The following is a 14,106-nucleotide window of genomic DNA, read 5'->3' as shown; positions in this document are numbered from 1 at the left end:
CCCAGAGGATGAGCTAGGTTGAAAAACCCTTCAGGCAGCAACCCACAGGCTGAGCATAGCAAACAGACCTCTCTGGAGGGAAAAGACCTCTGGGGCTGGCCCTGTTTCCAGGCAGCATCATTTCTGTCAGGCCAGGCAACTGCAAGGTTTGGTACTGAGTTACTGCTGCTCAGACGAGGCTTCGGTGCTGGACTGCCACAGCGACAAAGAGGAAAGTGGAATTTGCACAAAAGATAATAGAGCAGGGATGTAAAACTAATTTTACATCGTGGGCCACATGTGGGGCAGACTCCAATTTCTGTCAGGGTAAAGTTTAAATACACATTTAATCTCTGCAAAATTTTAATATAAGACAAAGAATTGCAACATCAATAGTATGTCTCAGTTTTTCTGCATGATAAAGAAATGGTAGTGTAGTAAATGAAAGAAAGCTGTCAGCACAGCTGACTGGGCTTAACTTGTATGTAAATGTGCAAAATGACAGAAATCTATCATTAGATTACTTTTTGATTGTTGTGGATGACCACAGGGGAGCGCTGTATCTATAGGAAAAGTTGGAAAACGTGAAAATACAGCTAAAAGTCCACAATTTATGTCTCCCTTACATTTTCCAAAGCCATCCAGTGGGCTGGACTGGAGTCTTTGCAGGGCTGATTATGGCTCCAGGCCTTTTGTTGCTACCTGAATATAAAAATAAATAGGAAGCAACAAACAGGATGCAAATACTAGAGACCACTGGGGAAGAGAAATAAATACAAACCAGTACTCCAAATGTGAACAGAATCAAGAGAAGAAAAGGATCCAAAGCTAAAGGCTAAAAATCCAAACGACTAAACTGAGAATACAAAACTCAAAACCCTGAGTCCAAGACACAGGACCATGACAACTCCTCAGTTATTGTTAATGAATAAGCTTCGAGGTAAAAGGTTAAAGAATTCATCCAGGCCTGCTGCGCGGCTACTGAATTCATTCAAATGAATTCATCTTGACAGTGTCCACATTTTTGCACGTACAGTATGTCCAGTGTGCACAGTAAGCTACTGTTGATGCGTATCATGTGTTCGTGTGGGCTGAACGCACTGGAAACTGAGCTCGACTGACCACAAGCAAATCCTTCAAGTTGTTGCCATGTGGTGATTAAACCTGGTCTTCTTTTCCACATAACTGGCCGATTACAGTCATCAGCAGGTTCATCACATGTCCTGAGTCTGCCTGCTGCACTCCAGAAGTCCTGTTCCTCTGAATCTACGAGGGTCGTGCGTATGAAACTGAAAATGCTGACTTTAGAAAAGAACTTTTATGGGGACATGAAGATCAGAGCAGGCAAAGAATTTATCTGAAAGCTTTCTAGCTGGCCTGCAGAGGACTGAAATGTTGTCTGTGCTGACCACAAAGTTAGTTTAATTAAGTTGCCATGACAACTGCAACCTCCCCCAGTATCCTCTTTGCCCAGGGAAGAGAGAAACCACAAGTTTGTAATCTTTCCCCCAAAGCCAAACCTTTCATTTACTTAAAATAATTTGTGTTCCCATTCCAGCCAGCTCACATTCCCAGGGTGTCAAATACTGCTGTTCTGGCTGTATCTCTGCTGTTTCTGAGGCATGTATTTGTATCTACATGTATCTGTTTTGACATCTGTGCCATAACTCACCAGATTATGGCACTCCAATCTAATGACTTGGCTTCTCGTGTAAACGCGCTGGGTAGCTTTACGCATCATTTTTTCACATCAAGGAAAAATTTTCCATTTGTTGAACAAGGACAACTGTGACACACGACAGCACGTCGGCATTAGAAATTCCAATTGTACAGAAGATAAACGATAAACTTCTTGAAAACCAAATGCCAAGCAAAGCCTGCCTTGTGTTACAGTTGATGGAGATAAATATTCAGTCCAGGAACAACAGTCATCTGCATCCTTCAACATCAAAAGAGCCACTTTAGTTCCTCCTACCAAACAACGGGAGAAAAAGAGAAGCACACGCAGGTGACAGGGGACATATAGCATGTATTACCCTAGTTCTAACCCATGGCAGGTTGCTGACCACTGAACTAGGACAATGCGTAAAAGCAATACCTGGAATCAAGTTACAATAAGATTTTCAGAGTTCGAGAGTGGCTGTAGCTCAGAAGGTAGAGTATGTTGTCTGCTAATCAGAAGCATGTTGGTTTGAGGCCTGGCTGCTCCAGTCTGCATACATAAGTTGCTCTCTGATGCATCCACCTGTGTGTAAATGTTAGATAGAAACCACTAAGGCATTGCAAAATGAGGTAAGCTAAGTAAAGTGCTTTTCTACTCAGAGTAGAAAAGCAGTAAAAAGAACACATAAAGCTACCAACAACTCAACAATCTGGTCTCCTTTCAAAAAAAATTGGAGACAATAACTCTATGAATTACGGCTTCAGCAGCTTCCAGCATCAGGCAGATTTTACACTTAAGTTAAAAACCTTTCCACTTGTGCAGACGTTTATTTGCCTCTATTTGCATGTCCCAGTGTGCATCAATTCATGATTCACATTTGGTTTGAAAAAAAAAAAAAAACACTTCCAAAGAACACTTGGCTGTCTGATAGCTGTGATACACATGCAAAATAAGTACTCTGGTATATTTACATTGACTATAAATAGGTTGTGATCAGTTGCACCACTCAAAGTCTACTACAAGTCTATGAAAATGTTTCTAAAGTACTTAGCCACATTTAGACTTATTATTCTTACAGTGTGGACACTGCTGTGTGTCATGACCAGAGAAGCTTTGTTATAAATGTATGGCAGCAGTGGGGTTGAGAAGAGGAGAGGATGGATGTACTGAGAGGTGGGAAGGAGTGAGGTAGTACTACTAAATCAACATAATCACGCTGACAACAGGGGCGGATGAGTTGGATGACTGCAGTTGTAGAGACCACCCTGGATCTGGCAACAGACAGAGTCAGTGACCGAGAGGCCGGGCTACTGCTGTGTCGCTGACAGAATCTGACAGTGACCGAGCAGCTGTGGTGCCACAGAGGTTGGGTTTCTGTTGAGACAAACACTCACGCGCATAGAAGCCGGGGAGACATAAACTAGGTCACACAAACAGGCAAAATAAGACACAAACAAAGGCACAAAATAGCTCCAGGCAAATAGATTAGTGCAACTATACACTATGTCTATGACTCTTTCATTTATACGAAAAAACACAAGAGCCAATCGGGGCTTGGGAAGCAGCAGATGATATTTCACTGTAAGGAGGTAACTGAGATTTATGTTTCCCCACAAGGTGTCACAAGTACAGACATGGTACTTCTTAATTCTCAGTTAGATACAGGCTAAACAGTCTACATTACCTTCCACCTTTAGTAGCATGTTCCCAAACATTTGGTCTGTTAGTTTGTCTCATTCAGGAATAATGCAGCACTTGTACAGTTTAATCAGTTATGCCAGATTTGTAACTGTTTATTTTGGGTACAATGCTTTACACTTGTGCCATATTTGACTATTTCAGACATCACAAGCTCTAAAAAGTATTTTATAAACACATTACGAACTCAGGATTTTTAATAATTATTTTAACTTGAGGAGAGGTGTAGATTGAAGTGATGATATGTTGCCTGGGGTTTAAAATTACACAGAAACATTTAAAGCATTTTGGAATTTTCAGTGAAGTAATCATGAAGAAGGAAATCAGTCATGAAACCAAAAGCATTTTTGTGCCAGGCTGCTGACATGTCTATTACCTCCGCCAAGGAGGTTGTGTTTTTGCTAGCATTTGTGTGCAGGCGTGTTATTCTTTCTGTCTGTAAACACAATAAAGTTATGAATAAATTCTGATAAAATTTTGTGGGGGTGTAGAGTCGGGGTCACGTTAACAATTTTGCCTTATATACACCAAGGTCCTCAAAAACTGAAAAGAAAAGCCTGATAACTTGGGAACTCTGAAACTCTAAAAGTGTTGGTGTGTATTGTCAACATATTTAAAATACTATAAGTATTTAAATATCATGTCACACTTGACCTCTGACCTTTCCTTCAGGGTCTAGATTGGAGGTCAAAGTACTAATAATGCTAGAAAGAGCTATTTAAAATTCAGTTCAATTCAATTTTATTTATATAGCGCCAAATCACAACAACAGTCGCCTCAAAGCGCTTTATGACAATAATAAAATGACAATAAGTTTTCACACTGACAAGAACATGCTGGCCTTGGATACTTTTCTCATTTGTATGAGTTTATGTGCGTTACAGTAATACTTCAAAAACCATACAGTAAAATGTGTTTCTGAATATTTATTTATGAAAAAAAACAAACTTGTGATCAAAAACCTTTTTCATTTATTATTTATTACTAAACATTTAAATGAATTATACTAAACAATGAAATGAATGCTAAACATGTACAGTATCCACATGAATGAAAAAATGAAGTATAATAAAATGGGTTTCAACAAAGCAAACAAAAAAGCCTGCCTCGAGTGGTCATTTGAGGAACTGCACTCATGTTATTAGCTCCATGTTGCGATACTGTATGTTATCTTGTGTTGGAGTTTGCTGCGAATTCCGCAAGACTGATGTTACAGTTTATTTACTAGGAACATTTGATGTTTCTTCTTAATTTCTGGTCATTTTCTGACTTAACACCTGCCTTACCTTTAGGCCCGCAAAAGAGAAAACAAAGCCTCTCATTTCACAGGCTTGGTCTTCACAACCATAGAAATACTGGATTACACACATGCAAACACGTTGTTTTGATAATCAGCTCATGCAGCTGTCTTTCACTTGTGTTTCCTCCCCGTTTTCCTGTTCTCATCTTGTTATCCTCTCCATTCCGTCATGTTTTCTGTTGTCCTCTGTCTCTTGCGTGCAAAGATTTACATCAACACAAGTCTCAGTTGTAAGCAACAGGAAAATTGTTTTCTGTTCCCTCTTTAATCTGCACAGCCCGCTGAGCTGTTGCATTATTTATATGTTTGTCATTATTCTCCCTTTGAGCCCCAGAGGCACACGCTTTTCTCAAATATTGTTCATTTTTCCATGTGACTCTGGCAAGAGAAGAATACCAGGCGTGGTTACACAGATACTGATTGACTGTGGCATGGAGAGTTACAAAGGCTGAAAAGGTTGTGTACAATGTAGCAACGGGACAGCTAATTAATGCCATCCACCCATTTGAATAGATCAGGCTGAGAGTGTATCCAGCTGCTACTCGTTAGTCTCCAAAAATGTACTTTAAAGGTAAAAACAAACACACTTTCTCATAACTTCTGTGCTTATGAAATCGATTGTGCTCTATTTGAGAATAGGCCTAATATAGTAGTTTTAACCGTGTATTGGTTAAACAAGGTCTTCTGCCGCAATCACCTCTCAAAAGTCTGTGATTATCCGTGAACCACGACCTTACTTAAAGTGACTGCACATTATATCATCCGCTCCTTCCAGCCCACATCCCAGCCATCTCACATAGTTTGTTGTTACTTCACAATAATCAGCTGCAGATGTGAAATTCTCATGGCCTGGCCTCATCGCAGGGTTGTAATCTTAGAAAAACACAACTTTAAGAAAAGCCCTATGACATACAGTTTCCTTAATTCGCTAGCACGTAGGACTCACAGTTTTTACACCTGTTTTTCATTTCTACCCACACTAAAGGATGACATATGCACTATGATTCGTCATGCTAACTCTGACGCAATACATCAAAGGGCTAACAATCATGTTTAACATAGTACAGGGTCTGTTATTAGCCAACTAAATAATTGTGAAAATCACAGTACTAGAGCAGCATTCAAAGCTGAATCAGTTTATTATTAATGCACACATGAAAAAACACAGTTATGTATCCATTCTGTTTAAGTCTTGGTCTTCACGTAATGCGTACAAAATGTAATCCAACAAATGCTATCGTATCAAATTCTTTCCTGTTTGAGTGAAATATTCCACACACAATTAGTTCAAATAGGACTATTTTAATGCCACTCAAACTTTTGATCTCACAGATTAACATGAAATGACCGCAACCTCTTTCAAACACGTTATGTGCTGGTGGCATGTATTGTTTTACAATTATGTTGGTACACCACAGAATAAAAGGCAGTCAGTTCACAGCATTGTTGTGGTGGATGCATGAATTCCCTGGTGGTGATGCAACATAATAAAAAACAGTTGTCAGTAAGAGGTGCAGCATGCAAATGCACGACTCACACCTTGGAGAACTGGGTCAAAATCCCTTCTGGGGACGTAATAATTAGGTGGAAGCAGTTTTTACTGTTGGGTTTGTAGAGGTTTGGGAAACAGAACCATTAAAGTGTGGTCATGTGAGTGAACTGATTTCCACAGCGCAGGCATGGAAGTGTGGTCTTTTCATGTATTTCTGAGAAAACAAAACATTTTTAGCAGATACTGCACATACTTATGCAGCTAGCAGCTAGTTAGCCTATAGTACTTTACCCTCTTGGCTGACTGGCCTCTTGATTGCATCACATGCTTTCATAATTTCTGAGCCTAATTTAATAAGGAGAAATGTGCTAAAGGAATAGCTAACAAGGATTGATACATTATTTTTTCACCATCAGCCTGTAACAGTGACAAACTGATTGATTAAAGACTAGGCTACCTAGCCTAAAGATCAAGCAGGTTTAGCTATCCAACAACTTTTTCTGCATATCGAGTCAGAGTCATGTATGGTCTGGAGCCTACCCTGTATATCATAGGCTGAGATGAAGGGCACAGCCTGGACACTGCATCTTTACCAGTCAATCACAGGACTAATTGAGAAAAAGAAAAGTTTTCATGCATAGATTTAGACTTAGACAGATTTAGGCCTTGAGAGAGCCTTCACAGGCACAGGAAGAAGAACATCACACAGAAACACCACAGCCACCTGGATTCAAACCCAAGACCTTGATATGAGGCATTAGTGCTAACCACCACTCTGCCATGCTGCCCAAAGTTAAACACTTTGCCTTAATCTGTCAAAGACGCATGACTCTTTCTTCAGCCGGCTGGTTGCTATCTCCTTTTCCCCCAAGGCTATGCTAATATAGCCCTGTGATATCTCCAGCTTCACATTAAAAGCACAGATACTATATAAGAAAGTTTGTGAGCTCCTATTAAAATCTCTACAGGAAAGTCATTTAAAGACTAAAAGTTAAAGGCCCAGAAAATCAAAATGATAGATGTTAAAAATATTTAGTAAAAGTTACTTTGGTGTAAGGGCCTCTTGCTTACACCAAAGTAGCGAATGCTCTCTCAGTCAGATTAATACCCGATCAACTGAACCATCTCTTTCAATATATATGTTAAACAGTTATGAAAACATGTTGGGAAATAAAGCATTTATGTTATAGTATTGGGTCAGTTTGATGCACTTTTATGTTTCAGTGCCACATTATTTACCTAATTTTCCATTAAAACAATTCTGAAAGTGACAAGTTGAATTGGATTTTTTTTTTCCTGCACCATCACCTCGAACCAGTACTGTTACCAAAGGCCATTGAAAGCATGCAGATGTAATTTGTAGGGCTTAATAAGTGGAACAAATTTATGGGGTCAGTCTGGAATTAAATCCTAACAGCCAGTGACTTACAATAGGTCACTTCCACCCCCTGCCTTTATCCTCCAGTCAGTGATATAAAGTGGGTACATTCAGAACCTTCATGGAAACAGTTAAGGAATCTAACAACATCCGCATGTATTCCAAAACTGTAAGTATTTTTCATGCTTAAATAATGTCAGATATGCAGGTTATTGGCTTTGATTTGATTAATGAGATTAGATTAGAGCTTTATGTTAAACTCTCTTTCTGTCCCAATTATTCTGCATAGTTCAGAGAACATAGTGAGTTCTCTAATCACTATAATCACTGTTTACAAGATCTGGGTCAACATCATGATAGGGTCATGACATTGTAAGGTCATAGTTTTAAAGCAAGTTCTCATGGAATTGCTAAACACATAAAATATCTTTATGAATAAATTATAAATTCACACAAATTTAAACAGTATGCCATACACAACTTTACACTGCTGACCAAAATATTAATAATAATAATAATAATAATAATAATAATAATCTCTCTTCATCACAGGGCCAGAGATTGTTAGTTTTGTTGCTGTTGTACATTTGAAGGTCTAAACTCCAAAAATGGAAATGGTTTGCTGACAGCATTTTGGCTGGAGTCCGTTTAACAAGCGCATCATTTATGTGAGAACTTATCGTCATATTAGCAACCAAGCTATCAAGCTAGCTGCAACCTAGATGGCCGTGTGTTAGCTTATCTGTATGTTATAAATATATAAATAAGTACATCACTTGAATAAATTGTGTGAACCAGTTAGAATGTAAACTTGCTATAATGTTAGAGCCAGGTTACTTGCTAGTGGGCTAGCCATTGGGAGCTAAAAGTCCATCCATTAAAAAAAAAGACTTCCATTTTCACCATAGGAATTTCATATATAGGAAGATTTATAGTACTGCTAAAGTCTTAAGGCACATAGATGTAATGATTTTTTTGGTATATGAACCAATTAAGCTCAATAAGAACTTTTGCCACTGATTTTGTGACTTGCAGAGCTTCCAAAGCAATGTGGTGCCTTTTGCAAGCTCAGGGCAAACAAGTTACATACAAAACCTTTTGCTTATTTTTATGTTTTAAAATACAATAAACATCTTAACCGTGGCAGATTCAAACCTTTTGATGATTTTTTAGGCACATATCAAAGTTAGGCTAAGTTCAGCTTGCTCAGTGTGTTTGTTCAGAGTTACACTATACTGCATACAGGCTGTGGCTGAGAGCTTGATATATTATTGCTGCGCAAAACTAAACTGTGAAAATGTGTTGTTCTTCTTCTAAAACATAAAGAAGGTCAACTGGAAGACAAAGTTCTGAGCTACACAATGTGGTGTGCAAACAAAGCTCCACTAAAGTCCAAGATGACACTCATTAGAGTACATCATTGGCCTTGAATAACATCTCATTTAGCCAACTTAGGCATCCACTATAATTTAAATGCAGAATATAGATTGCACTGGGTGAATTTGTTTAGCTTGAAAAAGGCAAAATGTTGTACCTAATGGTGGGATTTCTTCTCTCGTTAGGCCATTGCCTGCTCTCATGCCGATGGAGGTCCATCATCAGGCATACTGATGATGAAGAAAGTTTTCTTGAAATCTATTCCTTATACAATTTCTCTGTGATAACCATTATGAGTCCTAAATGCTGCATTTTTCTCCACAATAGGCACAAAAGCTTCTGCTCTCAATCGATATTGTCGGTGGAAATTAAAAGCAATAAAGGGTTAAGGCCTTTGAAAAAACATGGCTATAAGGTAAACAACACTGAGTCTAGTCCATCCAAAGATACAACAAAAGGGAATAAAAGAGGTCTTGTTAGTGTTTCTGAAGCTGCCAGAGTACATTGCTACTTTGACCTCATTACTGGGGGCTTACTAGTCACGGGGTTGATGAGGGGCAGAGCGGCACAGTTAAATGCCCAAGAATGCATACTCATTTACAATGCAGCAATGAGACAGACCCACGCAAACCCAGCTCGACCATTGCTCTGAAACCTCCCAAACATGACTATATACAGCAAGGGCCTGAAACATTACTGAATAACATGCAAGGCTATGAACATAAGAGCAAATACAGTCTTTGTATTTCAGGTGACTTGTTCAGATAAACTTTCAAACTATAAAGTGGCTGTTTAACTCATCACAGAGTTTTTACTGGTGGAAAAATGCACAGTGTTGGTGCATTAAGTCTGTAACCACATGTTATCATCAACATGATGGGAAAGACATCTCCTAACTGTGTCTCTGGAGTCACATTTGAAAACCTCGCATTACTCTACTCTTTGAAGCCTTCCCAGTTTGGTTGGATGTCCTGACATACATTCCAAAAGCCCAGTCTTATCATTTTTTCCATCGTAGCCCATGGTGGGCCTTTTTGAATTGGACTTATGCTTTCTGGTATTACATTAGGTGCAAAACTGTTCTTGTGTTTTTGCTTTTTTCACTTCTTTGAACCAATGGTCTGGAGGGCTTCAACCATGCACCCAAGCCTGCTTTAAACCATGAAGATGCAGAAGCCTGCTAGTGGAACCCTGCCTCTGCCCAAAAACCAAGAAAATACCCTGTTGTTCAAAAAAATCAATTTTTTCCTTAAATCCAAAAATAAAAGTGTTGCATCTTGTTCAGTGGTGCTTGTGTTTCAGCCTTCCTTACTTCGGCCATGTCCCTGGGTACTGAGCATCTTTGCTTCTGGAAGCTATTAGCTACTTCAAAAGACTGTTACAATTTTTGAGCTATCTGTGTCCATTATGTCCCCTTTTTGACCCATTTTGCCTGAAGTAAAGAAGCTGCCTAATAACAGTGCACACTTTGATATAAGATGTTCAGCATTCTGGGCCACATTACACAAATAAATATCACCGGAGAATGTTTAAATCCAACAAGTATTGCGGTTTATGTAGCTTGGAGTGAAAAAATATGCATAGAAATAAAGACGAGGTCAAAATACTCACTTAATAATTTTGCACAAAGTGTATATGCCATAAAAGCATTATGGCCCTGCCTTGCCTACTGTAATAACACAGAAATAGGTTATAGCCTCCATTAGCAACTTGGAGTTAGCGAGAATAGCCTTGAGGTACCTGCAGCATCAGAGACAGTTTAAGCCACCTGCAACAGATCAGATGTTTCTGTACAAGTGCAGTTATACAGCGTTTTTTTTTTTAAGATATTGCATCTAAGCAAATTTTTGTACCATTTCCTGACATTGCATTTCCCGGGAAATGGTCACAGTTGTATTTTCAGAGGATTAAATTTTCCAGGATTAATCCATATTGTGTCCAACTTGAAAAGCTCTGAAAGTTTCCTGTGAATTTGTGAACTTCTTAAGCATATCAATCTTTTCGACTGAAGGTATTTCCCTCAGTGACACTCTCAGGAAAGATGTATTTTTTAACTCCGTTGCTTGTAACACTCTAAGAATGGACAGAAAAAGATCATTGCTCTCTGCATCCGTTCATCCAACGCATGACAAATTTCAGGATGTAAAGAAATGACAGCCTGCAGGGACCACTAGAGGTGCTTTTGACTTTTAATTTTACTTAAGTTTACTTAAGTAACATCATGTCCGTTTGGTTTGTCTGATCTTTACAAAATCATAGAAAACTTCTTTGGTGGTAATTTTTTTTAAATCATAAATTGTTTCTTAATTCTTTTGCTTTGACAAGATTTTGACAAGATGTACAAGATGATGATGTTTTTCAGATGGCTTCTACTCAGCATGTCTCTGTTTTATGTAAAGGCTGAGAACATCGAGGTTACTCAGGCTGTTCAACAGATGTCAGAATCATGTGTGCAACATGACAGCCTCAAAGGTCAGCTGGAGCCACATGTGGATCTTGTGGAGTGAGTGCCAAATGGAATTGCCATCAAACCAGTCCTGAAGTGCTGGAGAACCTGGTTTTGCTTATAGACCATAACACTCTGTATTTCTGTCAGACTAAAGGGTTACAGTTAGAACAACAATATGGATCTCGTGATATGCTTTCCCACCATTAAAAAAGGTAAAATTAGTATTACTGGCCTTCATCTTTTTCCAAGAAACAGTGCTGGTAGAGTGCACACACATGCACACAAAGGTTCTCGCTTGAAATGCAATATGGCAAAAGGGAAAAGGGGGGGAAACATTACTGTAACCTAGATGTACTGTGATAATGTTTTGTGAAAACAGCTTCAAACCCTGGTGTAAACCTGGGGAGCTGGGGAAGGGGGAGAAAGAATTCCCGTGATGGTTGGTGGTCCTCTTACAGACAAAAATGGACCTGGTGGGTTGTTTTTCCCCTGAAGCTCTACTGACAGAAGGTAGGATTCTCATATTTGAACGACTTTGGTTTGTTAAAATTAAAAGTAAATACATTATTTTAAAAAGCAGACGTTTACACTGAATATTTCACTGAGAATATTTCACTTAATTTGCTGTGGCTAATTATTTCCCAACCCTCAGAAGTAGTAACACAAGTTTCTAACTTAAACTTTCTTACTTTATTACATTTTTTAAGGATTTTTTCAACAAGTGGAACCGATAAAGTACATAAATCATCTTCAGATTGTTTGATTTGATTTTAATCCAAGTTTATAATTAATGTTAGTTTAGAATTTTGATTGCTGTACCATTTATACCAATTTGGTATGTTTCTAAAGTCCCATCTAGTCTGAGATCAGGCTTAAGTATTGCTATAACTACCAGCTGGACTGACATAAAATATCCACCAATAAATGCTTTGCTGCTTTTAAAATGTTTGAACTAATGTTTTTTAGAGACCTCAGAGAATAAAATCCCAAACCCTTCATTTAGCAGCATTGTTTGGTCTAAATTTTAACCCTTTTGCCATCCAAATACCTGTTTTCCATTACGTTATTGCTAATTAGCATGTTAGTATAGCGCACATAACATGATATTTACATGTTATCATTGTTCTAAGCTTGTTAGCATTTAGCTAATAGCTGTGCGTACGAGTGAAAGCTGTTTGCTGGTCTAAAGTCTTGTGTCTTCTTTACCTTTTTAGGCCATTTTGAATACAAGACAGTAGTTCTTCTACAGTATTGGGTCCCTGGCACCCCCTTCAGGATAATATCACACTGTTTATGAAAGGTACTGGGTATAAATACTCGGTCTTTGCCAAGTCTTGCAAAGAATTTAAATTTATTACTAACCTAATCTGACACAGGAGCCATCTAACCAGACAAAATATATTATATCTTCTGAACAAGATATTAGAAATAAGGCATAGTCAGCATGAAGCATGTCTAGCTTATTAAGTTACATAACCATTTGCACAACTGCTTGATGGACCCTAGTCAACCTGTTTTGATTATCAGGTAAATGGCCTGTATTTGTATAGCGCTTTTACTAGTCCCCCCTAGGGACCCCAAAGCGCTTTACACACCCAGTCATCCACCCATTCACACACTGGTGGAGGCAGCTACAGTTGTAGCCACAGCTGCCCTGGGGCAGACTGACAGAAGCGAGGCTGCCATATCGCACCTTCTGGCCAACACCAGTAAGCGGTAGGTGAAGTGTTGTGCCCAAGGACACAGCGACCGAGACAGTCCAAGCCGGGGCTCGAACCGGCAACCTTCCGATTACAAGGCGAATTCCCAACTCTTGAGCCACTCATTCTTTCATCAATAATTAGAGAAATCATATAGGAACAGGTGCATGTACACAGACTTGCCTTACTGAATAAATAAATATCACAGCTTCACTAAAAGCTTTAAATTATATAATATTAATAAACTGTTTCCTAATAGTTTTTATATGGATGATACTGTAATATTAATATGTTTAATGTGTCCTCTCGCTCTTTCTCTCTCTCTCTCTCACACACACACAACACAGTTGTTGTTGTCCTCCTTTCCTTTTTTCCTTTTTTAAGCACCTCTTGTACCGTTTCTCTCTCGCTGTCTGTTACTCATACAGTGGGGCAAAAAAGTATTTAGTCAGCCACCGATTGTGCAAGTTCCCCCACTTAAGATGATGACAGAGGTCAGTAATTTGCACCAGAGGTACACTTCAACTGTGAGAGACAGAATGTGAAAAAAAAATCCATGAATTCACATGGTAGGATTTGTAAAGAATTTATTCGTAAATTAGGGTGGAAAATAAGTATTTGGTCACCTCAAACAAGGAAAATCTCTGGCTCTCACAGACCTGTAACGTCTTCTGTAAGAAGCTTTTCTGTCCCCCACTCGTTACCTGTATGAATGGCACCTGTTTGAACTCATCATCTGTATAAAAGACACCTGTCCACAGCCTCAAGCAGTCAGACTCCAAACTCCGCCATGGCCAAGACCAAAGAGCTTTCGAAGGACACCAGGAAAAGTATTGTAGACCTGCACCAGACTGGGAAGAGTGAATCTACAATAGGCAAGCAGCTTGGTGTGAAAAAATCAACTGTGGGAGCAATCATCAGAAAATGGAAGACATACAAGACCACTGATAATCTCCCTCGATCTGGGGCTCCATGCAAGATCTCATCCCGTGGGGTCAAAATGATCATGAGAACGGTGAGCAAAGATCCCAGAACCACACGGGGGGACCTGGTGAATGACCTGCAGAGAG

The sequence above is a fragment of the Simochromis diagramma genome, unplaced genomic scaffold (genome assembly GCF_900408965.1).
Source record: "Simochromis diagramma unplaced genomic scaffold, fSimDia1.1 OVJJ01000717.1, whole genome shotgun sequence".
In the NCBI taxonomy this organism is placed as follows: domain Eukaryota; kingdom Metazoa; phylum Chordata; class Actinopteri; order Cichliformes; family Cichlidae; genus Simochromis; species Simochromis diagramma.
The sequence above is the reverse complement of the archived record's forward strand: the minus strand, read 5'-3'. Positions refer to the sequence as shown.